This window comes from Symphalangus syndactylus, chromosome 24, assembly GCF_028878055.3.
Source record: "Symphalangus syndactylus isolate Jambi chromosome 24, NHGRI_mSymSyn1-v2.1_pri, whole genome shotgun sequence".
Taxonomy (NCBI): Eukaryota; Metazoa; Chordata; class Mammalia; order Primates; family Hylobatidae; genus Symphalangus; species Symphalangus syndactylus.
The window spans coordinates 57,796,373-57,815,529 of NC_072446.2; the positions used below are offsets into that span (position 1 = coordinate 57,796,373).

General features: G+C 49.5%; 1 long non-coding RNA gene and 1 pseudogene across 1 annotated transcript in view; one reads left to right on the forward strand and one right to left on the reverse strand.

The window, feature by feature from the left end:
* The window catches only part of LOC134735889 (uncharacterized), a 70,943-nt gene extending 66,363 nt beyond the window's left edge, over positions 1–4,580 (forward strand). Inside the window, exons 2-3 of the long non-coding RNA XR_010119457.1 lie at positions 1,150–1,252; positions 1,496–4,580. This is a non-coding gene — a long non-coding RNA (uncharacterized lncRNA). The remainder of the gene's footprint in view (positions 1–1,149; positions 1,253–1,495) is intronic.
* Positions 4,581–6,089: 1,509 nt separating this feature from the next.
* LOC129474432 (gamma-glutamylcyclotransferase-like) lies at positions 6,090–6,497 on the reverse strand (annotated as a pseudogene).
* Positions 6,498–19,157: the final 12,660 nt, after the last annotated feature.

Below are 19,157 nucleotides of genomic sequence, written 5' to 3' on the forward strand. Positions count from 1 at the left end.
CCGGAACTCCAGCTGGCCCGCAAGCGTGGAGTGCAGCCCGGGTTCCAGCTCGCGTCTCTCCCTCCACACCTCCCTACAAGCTGACGGAGCCGGCTCCAGCCTTGGCCAGCCCAGAAAGGGGCTCCCACAGTGCAGCGGTGGGCTGAAGGGCTCCTCAAGCACGGTCAGAGTGGGCACCAAGGCCGAGGAGGCGCCCAGAGCGAGCGAGGGCTGTGAGGGCTGCCAGCACACTGTCACCTCTCAGTATCTTTGATCACCTAGTTAAGGTGGTATCTCTTGGATTTGCCTGCTCTGAAATTACTATATTTCTCTTTGTAATTAATAAACATTTTGGGGGACATACTTGAGTCTGCAAATATCCTGTTTGTCCTCAAACTTTTGCTGAATACTTTTAGAATTCATTGGTGAGTCCAACAATTATTATTGTGCTTTTCTCAGTGATTTTCTATTTTCCTCATTCCTTCTACACATATTAATTATAATTCTTCCATAAGCAAAAGCTGCTCTTTCTTCCTTATTTATTTATTTACTGATTTTTAAAAACTTACTGGTATCAGTATGGACTCATGGATGTTTATTTTATTCTATGGGTTATAATCCAACATTACTTTTTTTAAGTCTTAAATTGCTTCAGCTTTGGCCATTAGGAGCTCTTTCAGGTTGATTCCTGTGCCCTTGGACTGTCCTCACCCTTTTTTTCCTGGCACTTCCCTCCTTACTGGCACCATAAGATGCTTCAGCCCTGGAACAGAAGCATCAATGATATTGCTGTTTAATTAATCATGAACAAAACAAATTATCACTATTGATCTCTACATGACAGAGCTAAAATAATGTCCCAGGCCTCTATGTCACCAACATTTAGAAACTCTGTAATTAGTTTAGATACTATGGTTTTATTTTACTCTTTTGTCCATTTAAGTAACACCTAGAACAGTACATCACACGTGCTCAATACATATTTGTGAAATGAATGACTACTTTGTGCCAAACACTGTCTGAGCCCAGTACAGGAAAAGCCCAGCACAGAGCTTGGCAAAGGAAAAACACCCTTCTGAGAATGCATGTTTCCTTCTGAAAATGCATAATCCATGCGAGCATTTTTCTTTCTTGGCCAGAGAAGAATTATCCATGTTTCTCTTCTTTTAGGATACTGGAGAAAACAGTTGGAGCACACACCTGCTAACGTCAGGTCCTACGTTTATAGCAGCTCTCAATTCCAGACCTTAGTGCAGACCCCAGAACGGGAAAGGTAAGTAAAAGAATGGCAGGACACGGGGGATTATGCTGAGAGTCAAATGTCACCACCTCTGAAGAGCTGCTGTGCCTGCTGGCCTAGCCAGAGCACCTTGCCTGCTGATTTTCCAGATGGCGGTTGCTGCTGTTTGTCCCTAGATCTGCTCAGTCTTAGCCTTGGCACTGTTTAAATCTTGATGAAAAAGACAGCAAAGAAAAGAAACTTAGGGCTTTCTTCTTTCCCCCTGCCCCCAACCAGTGTTCCCTGGATAGTTTGGCCCTGGCATTCAGCCAAGAAAAACATCTATGATTCAAGAATCATGACACAGCCAGGACCTGCCACCCTGCAGCTCAGAGGCTTTCTTTTCTTGCAGACAAGGGTGAAGAAGTTAGAGGTCAGTATACTCTCAGTCCTCAGGGTCTCCAGCCTTCAGCTCTGTATTGTCAGCTCGTCAGAGATGTGGGACAGGGCACTGCCAGGCACACTCCCTGTGGGAGCTGGCAGGAAAACCAGGCTGTGCTCAACAACAAGAGAAACAAAGAAAGCATGAGAGCTGAACTGAGAGAACCCTGCCATGAGTCAGCCTGGGGCTCTGAGGGGGCATAAGGCCAGGCTGATACACAGACACCGCCTACCCTCTGAGTCCCTGAAATGGATTTTTTTTGGTCCTATTGGCCAATAGGAAGTTGCATACCAAGAACAAAAATTCCTGGGATCACCCACCAAATCAAGTCAAGCCTGGGCTTTTGGTATACTGTCTTCCCAGCCACTGAGAGAGATTTCTGTAAAGAAAGCATTGTTTTGTTGTTTTGCTTATTTATTTAGAGACATGGTCTCTGGTGGGCAGCTGCTATGGGTTGAATTGTATTCCTCAAAAAACATATGTTGAAATCCTATCTCTAGTATCTCAGATTGTGAGCTTACTTGGAAATAGAATCTTTGCAGATTTAGCTAAGTTAAGATGGGGTCACTGGTGCCCTTATAAAAAAGGCAAATTTGAACATACATGTAGAGGGCAATGGTGTGTAGACACAGGGAGAACACGGTGTTATTACAGAGGATCGCGTGAAGCAGCTACTGCCCCAGAAAGACTAAGGCTTCCAGAAGCCGGGAGAGAGGACTGGAACAGTTCCTTCCCTAGCACCCTCAGAGGGAGCACAGCTGTGCCAACACCTTGGGTTTTGGACTCCTGGCCTCCAGAACTGTGAGACAACAAATTTCCATTGTTTTAGGCCACCCAGTTTGTTGTTTGATATTCTGTTATGGCAGCTCTAGAAAATGAATACAGCAGCAATGGACATAGGTTCACTGTAGTTTGTTGTAAAATTATATTGAGAAGACAATTTTCAGGGTCTCTGAGGGTTTCATAAAGGTTTTCTATTTCCCAAGCAAGTCCTCAGGAAATAGCCAGGGAGCCAGACACATGTGTGTACAAATCTCAGCTTCACCATTTATTATCTACTTGACTTTGGGCAAGAACCTAAGTCTCTCTAGAGCATTCTTCATCCTTCAGCGAAGGCTATGAAACTCTTCCTAAGGCCGTCTGAAGAGTGAATGAGGTCGTGTTTTCTAAATTGTTTATTGTGTGGCCTCACACATGGTGGCCTGTCAAGATGTTAGATTTCTTTCTTAACAAACATGAAGGAAGACCCTGCCCTGTAGCAGGCAAGCTGGGTGTTAGCTGACAGTCTCCAACCTAACGTCTATTCAGCATAATAAATATTAATAAGTGCAGTAGACACTGCCAGGGCTCTGGCCAGCCCGTTGCAGATCCCTTTAACTGTTTTGTCTGTACTCCCTTGAGTGTGCACCCCACGACTCACACCAGAGACTCTTCTTGGAGGTCTTTTCTCGGGCTACTGGAGCCACTTTTTCCACACTCAGGTTGCTAGAAGTGCCTGTGAGTTTATATCTTCCATCTGGGGCAGTCCACGGCCAAGGTCTGAAGGATGCAGGAGTGTGACAGCCCAGTTCCTTTGCCTGGAGTCCGGGAAACTCTGAGGCATAACTCACACTCCTGAGTTCCCCTGTAGGATCACACTGGAGCCACAGGACTTTGCCTGAAAGCATACATTTGCTTTGCCCATCCCTACTTCCACATCAGCCTTCCTGTGAGCATGTCCTTAATGAGTTGCTTACATTCAACTCCTCAATTAAGAGTCTGCTTCTGGGGCACCTGACCCAAGGCAATAAGCTACTGAACATCTGCTGAGATGTCACATGACGTTGAAGTTCTGATAATTAAAGCTAAAAAAAAACCTGACCAGATTGTGCATTCCAATCATTCACTATTTTAACAGCCATAATAATCATACTAGTAACCTCTCATTCATGTGTCCATCACGTGCATTATGTTCAATTCTAATCCTCATAACCAATGTATACATAGGTAGTTTTATCCTTGTAACAGTTTTTTTCAATGGCCACAAATTTTTTGGTTCTCCTCCCATGAAGAGGTAAAGTGTAGGTCCCCTTCCCTTGAATCCCTTTACTTTTACAGAAATCTGCTCAATTTTGATAATGTGTCCCTTAGTTCCCAAGATGTGGCCATTCTAGGATATTCTTTCCCAAGTAAGGACATTCAGCCGTGTGGGTTGGTTAACCTTAAATTGCATCTCTAATAGACAGTATATAGTTGGCTCTTACTTTTATAACTAGTTTGATAATCTCTGCCTTTTGACTATTTAGTCCATTTATATTTGATGTGATTATTAATATAGCTTGAGTTGCTGCTATTTTGCTATTTGCTTTTTTTTGTTTCATTTGATTTTTGCTCCTCAGTATCCCCTTTTTTTTGCATTCTTATGGTTTCATAAAATATTTGATTAAATTTAGAATTTAGAATCTCAGATTTTCTAGGCAATTGCTCAGGTCAGTGAGCTCCAAACCCGGGATTGTGAAAACGCTTTAATTTCTGTAATAGCATGTTTTCCCTACTATCCAGGATGATGTTTATGAAGTCAATATCAGGCTGAATTATATTCAATTGTCAGGTAAATAAGATCTTTAGAAGTTATTAATTTGGAGTTTACTGAAACAGGAATTTATGATTCTTCACTGTATAGAGATGTCTCCATATAATCTAGGTAAAGGAGAAGTTACACAGCATAAAATAAAACATTGGCTAAACCTTAGAGAAGCCAGCCTGCAGGCAAGAAGAAATTCAGTAAGAATGGGAATTATCACTCATCTCATTGGTATACTATATTTTTTGGGCTTATAAGTGTCCCCTACAATCAGATGGCACATCTGTGAAACATCTGATTTGGGGAAAAACGGATAAAAATGTTTGCTGATATTTCTTTAACCTATTTGTTTTATATAAAATAAACTAAACTTTGTAGCCATGTCTCCCTGATCTGCTCTATTATATGGTGGCTGGGGCACTGCAAACCTGTAAGTGTCTAACAAATATTAATTGATTTATATTTACAGCCTTTGTTTCATTGCACAAAGTATCACAGGCAAAAGTTTAATTAATGTAGCTTGGCAATTGAAGACATGGGAAAGAAGACAAGAAAAATAAGAGTAATTAACATTTGTTTTTTCCTGGCTATGTTCCCAGCAAGGTCCAGTGAATGTCTATGAGATGGGGATAGATACATGGGCCCTCACAGGGAGGTTGAGAATATCAAATGGGAAAGTGCGTATGAAAACTTTTTGAAAACTCTGAGTGGGGTAAATGCTCTGTCTTCAGTGGGGCCACCCAGAGCAGAGCCTGTCAAATAAATCAGATGCACGGGATAGACTGAGGAGATGCACTCAGGAGAAACAGAGGGAGGGATGTTCTGTGTCTTCATTTCCTAACTTGCATTTTGAGGGAAAGTATCAAAAGTTATTATGCATTCAACAAACATTTTTTTTGTTTTGTTTTGGCTTTTGAGGTTTTTTTTTGACACAGAGTCTCCCTCTGTCATTCAGGCTGGAATGCAGTGGTGCATTCACAGCTCACTGCAGCTTTGAATTCCTGGGCTCAAGCCATCCTCCCACCTTAGCCCCTGAGTACGTAGGAGTACAGATGCACACCACTACTACACCTGGCTAATTTTATTTATTTTTTTAACCACAAATACATTTATTCCCCTAAAAACAGTATACCATCTTTCCAATTTCAAAATGTTATTATCAATTGCCTGCAGATTACTTACTCTCATTAAGCTGATTTTTTTAAAACCCAGAGCAGAGCAATTTACCAGCACCATCAGAGCAATTTACCAGTAGCATCATTAAGCAAGCTGCAAATCTATCCTTTGCCAGAGCAAGGAAACACTGAAGATCAGCTCAAGAGAATAATAGCTTCAAGTGTTTACCAAAGGGGTACTCACATGCATTTGTCACACATTCCAGGGCCTCATCACCCTCTTCTTTTGTTTTTGTTTTTGTTCTTTTGTCTTTTGTTTTTTGTTTTTCAGACAGAGTCTTACTCTGTCGCACAGGCTGGAGTGCAGTGGTACGATCTCGGCTCACTGCAACCTCTGCCTCAAGCGATTTTCCTGCTTCAGCCTCCTGAGTAGCTGGGATTACAGGCATGTGCCACCACACCCGACTAATTTTTGTATTTTTTGTAGAGACGGAGTTTGACCATGTTGGCCAGGCTGGTCTCGAACTGCTAACCTCAAGTGATCCACCCACCTCAGCCTCCCAAAGTGCTGGGTAATCACCCTCTTTTATAACATTGCCTAACTCCTAAACCAGTTTCTTTTTATAGTCTGAAAACAAGAATCACCCACGTGCGATATTTCTTCAGAGCACTGTTGAAGATGGATCAAACATGGAGATCCTCCAGATCCCTGTTTTCAAGTGGTATTTTATATTAGTACATAGAATATCCTTAGATATATTCTGTTATGTTCTAATGAGTTTGTGATTCCTTTTTGATGATGTCTTCAATTTCTTCTGAGACCTTTCCTGTACAGTCATTTGGTCCCATGGCTTTTAACTTCTTTTTGTACTCCAGTGGCAAACCATTTTCTTTTGCACCTATGCAAATAACCTTTTTATACTGTGGGGATGGGAACCACTCTTGTAATTTGTCATCAGATAACGTCGACAGGTTATTTCTCTTCCTTCTTGAGTTGAAACATTAACTTCCATGACAACATAAATTCCACCACTTCTTGCCTGCAGGCGGGCCATGCAGAAGAACGCCACCGAGGGCTTTTGGAGGTGGATCTCTCAGTCAGCAGGTTGCAGTCATAGGGGAAGCACAGAAAACTCTCCTCACCTGGGCCCAGATGTCCTTGCAGCCTGAGTTTGCCATGTCCCACTAGACACTTGCACGGGAGTCTGGAGCAGGGTTGTGAGGAGCCACCACAGAGCGCAGTGCTGTGCCCGTGATCCTGGCCAGTGACTGCCATGCCACCGCCTCGGTGTTAGGGCAATTTTAAAATTTTTGTAGAGATGGGGTTCCACTATGTTGCCCACACTGGTCTCAAACTCCTGGCCTCAAGTGATCCTCCCACCTTGACCTCTCAAAGTGGGGGGATTACAGGCATGAGCCACTGTGCTCAGCCTCAACAACAATCTTTTTTTTGAGACAGGTCTCATTCTGTGGCCCAGGCTGGAGTGCAATGGGTCAATCTGGGTTCACTGGAACCTCTGCCTCCCAGGTTCAAGCAATTATCATGCCTCAGCCTCCGGAGTAGCTGGGACTATAGGTGTACACCATCACGCTTGGCTAATTTTCGTATTTTTAGTAGAGATGGGGTTTCACCATGTTGGACAGGCTGGTGTCGAACTCCTGACCTGAGGTGATCTACCCTCTTTGGCCTCCCAAAGTGCTGGGATTACAGATGTGAGCCACCTGCCCAGCCTCAGCAATCATTTTTTAACACAATACCTGTCAAGCATGGTGCTAGGTGCTGGGGATAAAACCAACATATGCCTCCCTGCCCGCGTGGAGCTGACATTCTTGTGGATTCTATTACTTCAGCGTCCTTTTCCATACCTTCTGGGGGTTTGCTGGTTAAAGTACCTTGTTCTAAGGCACTCACCCTAGAGTGGGGAGAAGACAGGGACATGGCGTGGACCAAACATCTGAGAGACCCGGAGTCTCTGCCTGACCTATGTCATTCTCATGGCTTCCCAGGGAGCCAGGGAGAGGGCAGGTACTATTCCACTTTACAAACAGAAATGGTGGTCCTATGTCCACCCCACAGTCATCCTAGCATCCAGGAGCAGAAACATACTAAAAGTAATGTTTCCTGTTTTCTGGACAGCTTCCTTCAGTCTTCCAGCAACCACCATTTGAAATAAAGAAGAATTTAGATTTAATGTAAAGATTGGCTCATCAAAATTCTTCTATGACACTTCAGATCCCAGTGTAATCCTTGTAGAAATATAACCATGAAATATACTGTCCCAGTCTTGGTGAAGCCACCAATTCTATCTTGTCTTATCACTCCTTGTGGGCCCTGTCCGGGGCTGGGGTCAAGCTAGCCCCTTAGAGAGTCAGAGGAGCACACAGAGAGGGTGATGGAGAGTGACAGGCTGACACACGTGGCTACAGCACTCTGTGTGCCCCCTAAACTTTTTGTTTGGTCTAGAAATCAGCTACCTGATGTAATGATTTTTTTTTTTTTTTTTGAGATAGTCTTGCTCTGTTGCCCAGGCTGGAGTGCAGTGGTGCGATCACAGCTCACTGCAGGCTTGATCTCCTGGGCTCAAGAGATCCTCCTGCCTCAGCCTCCTGAGTAGCTGGGACTACAGGTGCATGCCATCACATCTGGCTAATTATTTTTTACTTTTAGTAGAGATGATGTCTCGCTATGTTGTGCAGGCTGATCTCCAATGCCTGAGTTCAAGCAATCCCCCACTTCAGCCCCACAAAGTGTTGGGATTATGGTGTGAGCCACCGCGCCCAGCCATGATGTATCAGTTTTTTATTTTTATTTTATTTTATTTTATTTTTTTGAGATGGATTCTCGCTCTGTCACCCAGGCTGGAGTGCGGTGGCGCGATCTCGGCTCACTGCAAGCTCCGCCTCCCAGATTCACGCCATTCTCCGGCCTCAGCCTCTCCGAGTAGCTGGGACTACAGGCGCCCGCCACCACGCCCGGCTAATTTTTTTTGTATTTTTAGTAGAGACGGGGTTTCACTGTGGTCTCGATCTCCTGACCTCGTGATCCGCCTGCCTCGGCCTCCCAAAGTGCTGGGATTACAAGCGTGAGCCACCGCGCCTGGCCAGTTTTTTAAAGCTCCATTAGGAGTTGCAATTGAGCTACTGAAACAAAACATGTAGTATATACATTACATGATAATTATCTGAAACCCAGTCTTTCTTATGTTCAGAAAGAACAGTTTATGGCATCATTTGGCCGATACTGTTTCTGTAATTCTGATGGCTTGATAGCTAAATCCCTGGACAAATTACCACTTGTCAAATTTCAAAAAGTTAGTGGTAGTTGGCTCCTCAAGTATAGGAAGAACTTGGATGAGCTTTTCCTTCTGAACAGAAAGTTGGGTTTAGAGGTTCACTTGCTCTTCAGCATAACCAAGCTGACATGTGGACCCATAGGTTGATATTGAATGCATTATATGAATTATAAGAAGTGTGCAAAATAAGTTGTAGAACTGAGTGCTTTGCCTACAAATATTCATAACACTACTGTGGGGTTTGAGCTTTCAGATATTTCTGGATTTTTCTAAGGTTGCATTGCATCCCTGTCATTAATAATGTAAAACAACGTCAGTATGGTGACTTTCCCCAGGTCAGGGCTTTGGAGACCAGCAAGATTTACATTCGATGTGAATGTTTGTGCTGCAAACTGTTGGAGACCACACACATGTGCACATACACACTCCCATGCACACATGTGCACACATACACACACTCACATTCGCCTGCCCGTGGCTCAGAATTTACCCAGAGAGGACGCATTTGCTTTATGTGAATATTTTAAGGCGGGGGTAATGACCACATTCCGTAGCCCTGCAGCCTGAAAACAGAGTCCTGCTGAGGGAAGTTGGACTGCCAGGGGCAGGGAGAGTCTCTGTGATTGAGCAGCTGCTGGATGAAGTAAGTGTAACCAAAAGAGCAAGTCTCTCTGAGGAGCTCAGCCTGGTGCTTTGCCTCGGTCTCTTTCCGATGAAAGTTTTGTTCAATGCTGTGAAAATTACACTGCCCTTGAATGAAAAACTGTTTGGGAATGGAGTGAATGGCTAGTCAAAGGCTCCCTATTACCCGAGTGGGTCGGGGTGGTCATGAGGAGTGACTGTGAATCTGCTAGTGGTTCATGGAGGGAAGAAAATGTTCTGAAATTGAATGACGGTGATGGTTGCATGACTCCATAAATACACTTGAAACCATTGACTTCTACACTTAAAATGGGTAAACTTTATGGCTCGTAAATTTTATCTCAGTAAAGCTATTGGAAAAAAAGCTTTATGTTGATTGCCACAAATTGCTACTTTTCATAGCAAGAACAACAGGCAGAGAAGTGCACATGAGCCAAGTAACATGACTTAACCACTTGGGCCCATTTCAGTTTTAAAAAGAGGCTTCTAATTTCTGAATCTGGATTAAAAAAACAAAACCAAAAAAATATGGTTGCTGTGCCTAGTTTAGAGCTTTTATAAATGATGATATTTTGTTAACTCAGGGCTTTACACTGTTGTGGGTCTCCCAAATCCATAGGCTTTGGGATGATAAGAAATGTTTTAATCATGATCTGAATGGTTAAGATCAGTACTAAGGAAGAGGAGCCCCAGTGTAATCCTCGTAGAAATATAACCGTGAAATATACTGTACCAGTCTTGGTCCCCTCCTGCCCCATGAACTTCTCTCCCAGCCTTTATGATTCCACTGTTCTCTTGGATTTTACTCTGAAAATCTAGGGTGGAATGTTCTGGAGTATGAGTTGTTCATGTTAACTGCTGTATTAGTCCTTTCTCACACTGCTGATAAAGACATACTCGAGCCCAGGTAATTTATAAAGGAAAGAAGTTTAACTGACTCACAGTTCCACATGGGTGGGGAGGCTTTACAATCATGGCAGAAGATGAAGGAGGAGCAAAGTCATGTCTTACATGGAGGCAGGCAAAGAGAGAGCTTGTGTAATGGAACTCCTCTTTATAAAACCATCAGATCTCGTGAGACTTATTCACTATCACAAGAACAGCATGGGAAAGACCTGCCCTTGTGATTTAATTACCTACCACCAGGTCCCTTCCATGACACATGGGAATTGTCGGAGCTACAATTCAAAATGAGATTTGGGTGGAGATATGGCCAAAGCACCTCAACAGCTTATATCCTACTGACTACGTTGTTGAAATTGAAGTTTCTAGTGATATCTACCACAGGTACCTAACTCTACTGCTTCCTGAATTCTTACCAAGACAGACACATTCGAGGTCTCCACTACAAGATGGACACAGAGAGGTAATGTTTGCTTGTGGAAAAGAGCTGCCCTTCCTTACTTCACTGGCAGTTTCAAATGTCAGATGAGGAAAATGCAACCCTCAGTCTACCTCTTGGAGGCTCAGCTGTGGATCTTCTTTTTTTTTTTTTTTTTTAGACAGAGTCTCACTTTGTCACCAGGCTGGGGTACAGTGGCATGATCTCGGCTCACTGCAACCTGCGCCTCCCAGATTCAAGCAATTCTCCTGCCTCAGCCTCCCCAGTAGCTGGGACTACAGGCACGCGCCACTACACCCTCTAATATTTGTATTTTTAGTAGAGACGTGGTTTCACCATGTTGGCCAGGGTGGTCTTGATCTCCTGACCTCGTGATCCACCCACCCTGGCCTCCCAAAGTGCTGGGATTATAGGTGTGAGTCACCACGCCTGGCTTCTCTGGATTATTTTATTAGGTAACTTAAGGTGTACTAGGAGAGAATGTACCTTAATCTACCATGATGCTTAGCTCTCAACAGGCAGTCTGGGCCATTTCTACATCTACCAGGAATCTTCCAAATTCAAGAATCATGCAAGACCAGGGTGTGGCCACTGTACAAAGCCTGCTTTGGAAAGCCCAATTACAAGCCTGCTCAAATAAACAACTTCAGGTGTGACAATTCTGGTCTGGAGGCACAAGTGTTCTTTTGGGAAACTGTTTCACCTCGTGCCACATCATAGTTGGGTGAGGTAATCTAAGGAGCCCAGTATGCCCTTGGATGTTTAGGGAAACCTGATGTCACAAATAAAAGTCCTTACAGAAATCAAGTCATTGAGGAAATCAGTTGAGACCATTAAGTTTGAAGAGTGGAGGCTCTGCTTGAGGAGTAGGGAGGGATGGGGAAGGGACAGTCTTTGGCCTCAGGCTATCTTCTCATCAGGAGAAGGGGCAGTCTCTGGTCTCAGGCTGTCTCTTCACAAGGAGAAGGGACAGTGTGTTAATTCCTTAGGACAATTTTCTCTGGGAGAGATAAACAGAAGTGATCGGAAGTTATCAGGAGAAAGGTGACTTCTGAAGATGATCATTTGAATTTTTGCCAAAAGAAGGGGGAAGAGACTCTTATGTGGCAACAGGGAACAATTTGGAGGCAGGAGAAAGAAAAATTTGGCGGGAGGGTGCTGGGATTGCAGCCCCTGCCCGGCCGCCGCCCCATCTGGAAGGTGGGGAGCGCCTCTGCCCGGCTGCCCCGTCTGGGAGGTGAGGAGCACCTCTGCCCGGCCGCCCCGTCTGGGAGGTGAGGAGCGCCTCTGCCCGGCCGCCCCGTCTGGGAGGTGAGGAGCGCCTCTGCCCGGCCGCCCCGTCTGGGAAGTGAGGAGCGCCTCTGCCCGGCCACCCACCGTCTGGGAAGTGAGGAGCGCCTCTGCCCGGCCACCCACCGTCTGGGAAGTGAGGAGCGCCTCTGCCCGGCCACTCACCGTCTGGGAAGTGAGGAGCGCCTCTGCCCGGCCACCCACCGTCTGGGAAGTGAGGAACCCCTCTGCCCGGCCACCCACCGTCTGGGAAGTGAGGAGCGCCTCTGCCCGGCCACCCACCGTCTGGGAAGTGAGGAGCGCCTCTGCCCGGCCACCCACGGTCTGGGAAGTGAGGAGCGCCTCTGCCCAGCCACCCACCGTCTGGGAAGTGAGGAGCGCCTCTGCCCGGCCGCCCCGTCTGGGAAGTGAGGAGCGCCTCTGCCCGGCCGCCCCGTCTGGGAAGTGAGGAGCGCCTCTGCCCGGCCACCCACCGTCTGGGAAGTGAGGAGCGCCTCTGCCGGGCCACCCATCGTCTGGGAAGTGAGGAGCGCCTCTGCCCGGCCGCCCTGTCCGGGAAGAAGTGAGGAGCGCCTCTGCCCGGCCGCCCCGCCCGGGAAGAAGGGAGGAGCGCCTCTGCCCGGCCGCCCCGTCCGGGAAGAAGTGAGGAGCGCCTCTGCCCGGCCGCCCCGTCCGGGAAGAAGTGAGGAGCGCCTCTGCCCGGCCGCCTCGTCCGGGAAGAAGTGAGGAGCGCCTCTGCCCGGCCGCCCCCGTCCGGGAAGAAGTGAGAAGCGCCTCTGCCCGGCCACCCATCGTCTGGGAAGTGAGGAGCGCCTCTGCCCGGCCACCCACCGTCTGGGAAGTGAGGAGCGCCTCTGCCCGGCCGCCCCGTCTGGGAAGTGAGGAGCGCCTCTGCCCGGCCGCCCCGTCTGGGAAGTGAGGAGTGCCTCTACCCGGCCGCCCCGTCTGGGAAGTGAGCAGCGCCTCTGCCCGGCCGCCCCGTCTGGGAAGTGAGGAGCGCCTCTGCCCGGCCGCCCCGTCTGGGAAGTGAGGAGCGCCTCTGCCCGGCCACCCACCGTCTGGGAAGTGAGGAGCGCCTCTGCCCGGCCACCCATCGTCTGGGAAGTGAGGAGCGCCTCTGCCCGGCCGCCCCGTCCGGGAAGAAGTGAGGAGTGCCTCTGCCCGGCCGCCCCGCCCGGGAAGAAGTGAGGAGCGCCTCTGCCCGGCCGCCCCGCCCGGGAAGAAGTGAGAAGCGCCTCTGCCCGGCCACCCATCGTCTGGGAAGTGAGGAGCGCCTCTGCCCGGCCACCCACCGTCTGGGAAGTGAGGAGCGCCTCTGCCCGGCCGCCCCGTCTGGGAAGTGAGGAGCGCCTCTGCCCGGCCGCCCCATCTGGGAAGTGAGGAGTGCCTCTACCCGGCCGCCCCGTCTGGGAAGTGAGCAGCGCCTCTGCCCGGCCGCCCCGTCTGGGAAGTGAGGAGCGCCTCTGCCCGGCCACCCACCGTCTGGGAAGTGAGGAGCGCCTCTGCCCGGCCACCCACCGTCTGGGAAGTGAGGAGCGCCTCTGCCCGGCCACCCACCGTCTGGGAAGTGAGGAGCGCCTCTGCCCGGCCACCCACCGTCTGGGAAGTGAGGAACCCCTCTGCCCGGCCACCCACCGTCTGGGAAGTGAGGAGCGCCTCTGCCCGGCCAGCCACCGTCTGGGAAGTGAGGAGCGCCTCTGCCCGGCCACCCGTCTGGGAAGTGAGGAGTGCCTCCGCCCGGCCGCCCCGCCCGGGAAGAAGGGAGGAGCGCCTCTGCCCGGCCGCCCCGTCCGGGAAGAAGTGAGGAGCGCCTCTGCCCGGCCGCCCCGCCCGGGAAGAAGTGAGGAGCGCCTCTGCCCGGCCGCCCCGTCCGGGAAGAAGTGAGGAGCGCCTCTGCCCGGCCGCCCCCGTCCGGGAAGAAGTGAGGAGCGCCTCTGCCCGGCCGCCCTGTCTGGGAAGTGAGGAGCGCCTCTGCCCGGCCGCCCCGTCCGGGAAGAAGTGAGGAGCGCCTCTGCCCGGGCGCCCCATCCGGGAAGAAGTGAGGAGCGCCTCTGCCCGGCCGCCCCATCCGGGAAGAAGTGAGGAGCGCCTCTGCCCGGCCACCCATCGTCTGGGAAGTGAGGAGTGCCTCTGCCCGGCCACCCACCGTCTGGGAAGTGAGGAGCGCCTCTGCCTGGCCGCCCCGTCTGGGAAGTGAGGAGTGCCCCTACCCGGCCGCCCCGTCTGGGAAGTGAGCAGCGCCTCTGCCCGGCCGCCCCGTCCGGGAAGAAGTGAGGAGCGCCTCTGCCCGGCCGCCCCGTCCGGGAAGAAGTGAGGAGCGCCTCTGCCCGGCCGCCCCGTCCGGGAAGAAGTGAGGAGCGCCTCTGCCCGGGCGCCCCGTCCGGGAAGAAGTGAGGAGCGCCTCTGCCCGGCCGCCCCGTCCGGGAAGAAGTGAGGAGCGCCTCTACCCGGCCGCCCCGACCGGGAAGAAGTGAGGAGCGCCTCTGCCCGGCCGCCCCGTCTGGGAAGTGAGGAGCGCCTCTGCCCGGCCGCCCCGTCTGGGAAGAAATGAGGAGCGCCTCTGCCCGGGCGCCCCATCCGGGAAGAAGTGAGGAGCGCCTCTGCACAGCCACCCATCGTCTGGGAAGTGAGGAGCGCCTCTGCCCGGCCACCCACCGTCTGGGAAGTGAGGAGCGCCTCTGCCCGGCCGCCCCGTCCGGGAAGAAGTGAGGAGCGCCTCTGCCCGGCCGCCCCGTCCGGGAAGAAGTGAGGAGCGCCTCTGCCCGGCCGCCCCGTCCGGGAAGAAGTGAGGAGCGCCTCTGCCCGGCCGCCCCGTCTGGGAGGTGAGGAGCGCCTCTGCCCGGCCACCCATCGTCTGGGAGGTGAGGAGCGCCTCTGCCAGGCCACCCATCGTCTGGGAGGTGAGGAGCGCCTCTGCCCGGCCACCCATCATCTGGAAAGTGAGGAGCGCCTCTGCCCGGCTGCCCCATCTGGGAAGTGAGGAGTGCCTCTGCCCGGACACCCATCGTCTGGGAGATGAGGAGCGCCTCTGCCCGGCCGCCCATCGTCTGGGAAGTGAGGAGCGCCTCTGCCCGGCCACCCATCGTCTGGGAAGTGAGGAGCGCCTCTGCCCGGCCACCCATCGTCTGGGAAGTGAGGAGCACCTCTGCCCGGCCACCTATCGTCTGGGAAGAAGTGAGGAGCGTCTCTGCCCGGCCACCTATCGTCTGGGAAGAAGTGAGGAGTGTCTCTGCCTGGCCGCCCCGTCTGGGAAGTGAGGAGCCCCTCTGCCCGGCCGCCCCGTGTCTGGGTAGAAGTGAGGAGCTCCTCTGCCTGGCCGCTCCGTCTGGGAGGTCTACCACGGAGACCAGAAGCAATGTGGGGGCTGGACGTGGTGGCTCACGCCTGTGGTCCCGGCACTCTAGGGGGCGAGGCGGGTTGATCACTTCGGACTAGGAGTTCGAGACCAGTCTGGCCAACTTGGCGAAACATGAAGAATACAACAGACAAACCAACCAACCAACTCAGTGACAACAAAACAGGTCTACCCTGGAGTCATACTCTAATTTTTTCTATTTTCCTCCCTTTCTGATCCTTTATCCCACTTTCTTTTTCTTCCTCTTCCTTCTCCCTCTTCTTTGTCAAATAGAGGATTGAGTTATTATCACTGATCCATATAAAGTCCCTCTCTCATTTATTTTAACTCCCACCCCCATTTCTATTCCCCGACTTCCCATGTGCAACCTTCCTAATATGTTTGATACGCATCTTTTTGTTTGTATGTATTTTTAGAAAATGTTTATTGTTTTTGTATGCAAAAAAAATTAATAAAAAAAAAAAAAAAAAAAAAAAAAGAAAAATTTGGCGGAAATAATCATGCCTTTATTTTCATACTGATTAAAGAGTGTGGGGTATTCTTTTAATGCACCTAGGCAAGGAAGATGGGCTGGATCAGTGTTTCTCAGAGTTTAGTGTGCACATGAATCACTACATCTTATTAAAGTACAGATTCTGATTCAGAAGGACTGGAGTAGGGCTGATACCCTGCATATCTAAAAAGCCCTCAGGCTATGACCACACTTTGAATAGTGAAGGTCTGGAGATTGGCCTTACTGCATATTGAGCTTTAAAAGAAAACTCAACATGGCCCTTGGTAAGGAGCAGCCTCCTAATGCTATTGGACAAGGAGGATTTTTCCCGGTACTTGGCAAGTCAGTTATTAAAATAACAGTAAGGGCTTATTAAAATAACAGTGAGGGCTTATGCCTGTAATCCTAGCACTTTGGGAGGCCAAGGCAGGCGGATCACGAGATCAAAAGTTTGAGAGCAGCCTGGCCAATAGGGTGAAACCCCGTCTCTACTAAAAGTACAAAAATTACCCGGGTGTGGTGGCATGGGCCTGCAGTCCCAGATACTCAAGAGACTGAGGCAGGAGAATCGCTTGAATCCAGGAGGCAGAGGTCGCAGTGAACTGAGACCATGCCACTGCACTCCAGACTGGGCAACAGAGAGAAACTCCGTCTCAACAAAAACAAACAAAATAACAGTAAGGCTGATTGCCTAGAGATTAGTTGCTTGATGAGAACCTCCTGCTACATATATATATATATATATATATGTCAGGCCTCTGAGCCCAAGCTAAGCCATCATATCCCCAGTGACCTACACGTATACATCCAGATGGCCTGAAGCAACTGAAGATCCACAGAAGTGAAAATAGCCTTAACTGATGACATTCCACCATTGTGATTTGTTTCTGCCCCACCCTAACTGATTAATATTCTTTATAATCACCCCCACCCTTAAGAAGTTTCTTTGTAATTCTCCCCACCCTTGAGAATGTACTTTGTGAGAGCCACCCCCTCCCCCAAAACATTGCTCTTAACTCCATCGCCTATCCCAAAACCTGTAAGAACCAATGATAATCCCACCACCCTTTGCTGACTCTTTTCGGACTCAGCCCGCCTGCACCCACGTGAAATAAACAGCCATGTCGCTCACACAAAGCTTGTTTGGTGGTCTCTTCACATGGGCACGCGTGAGACTATATATATACATATGCTTCCTACTGCTACTGTGATAAATTGCCACAAACCTAAAGGCTTGACATAACACAAATTCGTTATCTCACAGTTCTGGAGGCCTGAAGTCTGAAATGGGGCTGAGTGAGCTCAAATCAAGGTGTGGTCAGGAAGGCTGCGCTCCTTCTGGAGACTGCAGGAAGGACCTTCCCTTTCCAGCCTCTGGAGGCTGCCTGCATTCCTCAGCTCCTGGCTGTCATCCTCCATCTTCAAAGCCAGCAATGGCGGGTGGAATCTTTCTGGGGCTGCCTCCCTCTTTCACTCTATAATGGGCCTTCTGATAACCCCAGCTAACCTCTGCATCTCAAGTCAGCTAACAAACTTAATACCTACTTGCCATCCATATAATGTAACAGCCACAGGTGCTGGGGATCATGGGGGGCATTATTCGCATATATAATAAAATATATAATATAATACCCCTGCCCTCTTTTAACATAAATGGTAGCAAACCACATACTGTTCTGAATCTTGTTCTTTTGGCTTAATGCATGGTATAGGTGGTTCCAATTAAGTACATAAATACTGAGCTTTTTCCCCTTTACATTGAACTCGTCAATACTTCTTTTTTTTTTGAGACGGAGTCTCGCTCTGTCGCCCAGCTTGGAGTGCAGTGGCGCAATCTCTGCTCACTGCAAGCTCCGCCTCCCGGGTTCATGCCATTCTCTTGCCTCAGCCTCCCAAGTAGCTGGGACTACAGGCACCCGCCACCACGCCCGGCTAATTTTTATATTTTTAGTAGAGACGGGGTTTCACCGTGTTAGCCAGGAGGGTCTTCATCTCCTGACCTCGTGATCCGCCCACCTCAGCCTCCCAAAGTGCTGGGATTACAGGCGTGAGCCATCGCTCCTGGCCAAACTCATCAATACTTCTATTTGTTATGGTCTATTTCCCAGTAAACCTCAGCCTGCTAAGACCAGCTCTAGATTTAAATAATAATTGGATCTCATCATCGTGTCTCTGGCGCCTTCCTGAGAAATCTTCAACAGCAAGCTTGGTGAAAAGTGCTAGATGAAATGGCAGGCTTACCAGGGCCTGGCCCTGAGGCCAATACTTAATAAACCACTTCAAACAGGACTGTTTTGTGACCGTGCCCAGCTGCGTGGCAGGGAGGGATCAGGCATCAGGCAGCTTCTCTCTGTGTGGGCCTTGAATTCCCAGAGGGCCTGTCTGCTCTCGTCTTACCTGTCCCTGCTGTTAAAGATCAGAAGCTCAAACCCATGCCGCCTCCTCCAAGCAAAGGACTACCAAAGACTGGGCCCACAGGGATCACCGTGAAGGCCAAGGAAATCTATGGGAGTCAAGGGTGTTTTCACACAGAGAGGAGACTAGTCCAGGTATTTAAACACACAACATCCACAGAAACCATTTTTCCCCAGGTCAAGGCAGTTTGCATTAAAGGTACAGCATAGCCATGTGGATAGAGGCTTTAGAGAACTCAGGGCAGGGCAGGGGGCAGCACATGTATTCTAGAAAGGGCCAGACAGGGAATATTTTAGGCTTTGCGGGCCATGTGGTCACTATTGCTACTACTCAACTCTGCCCCTGTAGCATGAAAGGAATCATAGATGATACATACACCAATGGATGTGGCTGTGTCCCAATAAAACTTTATTTACAAAAATAGGAGTCAGCAAAGTAAATTACAAAAATGGCCACAGAGTTTTTCTCTTCTTTTTTTTGAGACAGAGTCTTGCCCTGTCACCCAGGCTGGAGTGCACTGGCACCCTCTTGGCTCACTGCAACCTCCACCTCCCAGGTTCAAGAGGTTCTTGTACTTCAGCCTCCCAAGTAGTTGGGATTACAGGCACCCGCCACCATGCCTGGCTAAATGTTGTATTTTTAGTAGAGACGGGGTTTCACCGTCTTGGCCAGGCTGGTCCCGAACTTGAGACCTCAGGTGATCTGCCCTCCTCAGCCTCCCAAAGTGCTGGGATTACAGGCGTGAGCCAGAGCACCCGACCACTCTTCTTTGTATTCATGCCCTTTGCAGGGTGACTTTTCAGCTCCTCTCAAGATGTGGGCTCTTTTTTCCTACTCCTTAAATCTGGGCTGACCTTCTGACTTGTTCTGGCCAAAAGAATATGGCAAAGTAGTGTTGCGCCAGTTTTGAGGCAGACCTCCACAAGCCTTGGCCTTTCTATTGCCTTTCTCTCTGTTCCACCTGCCTCCCACTCTCAACACCACCTCCATCCTCCTACATGTAAATAAG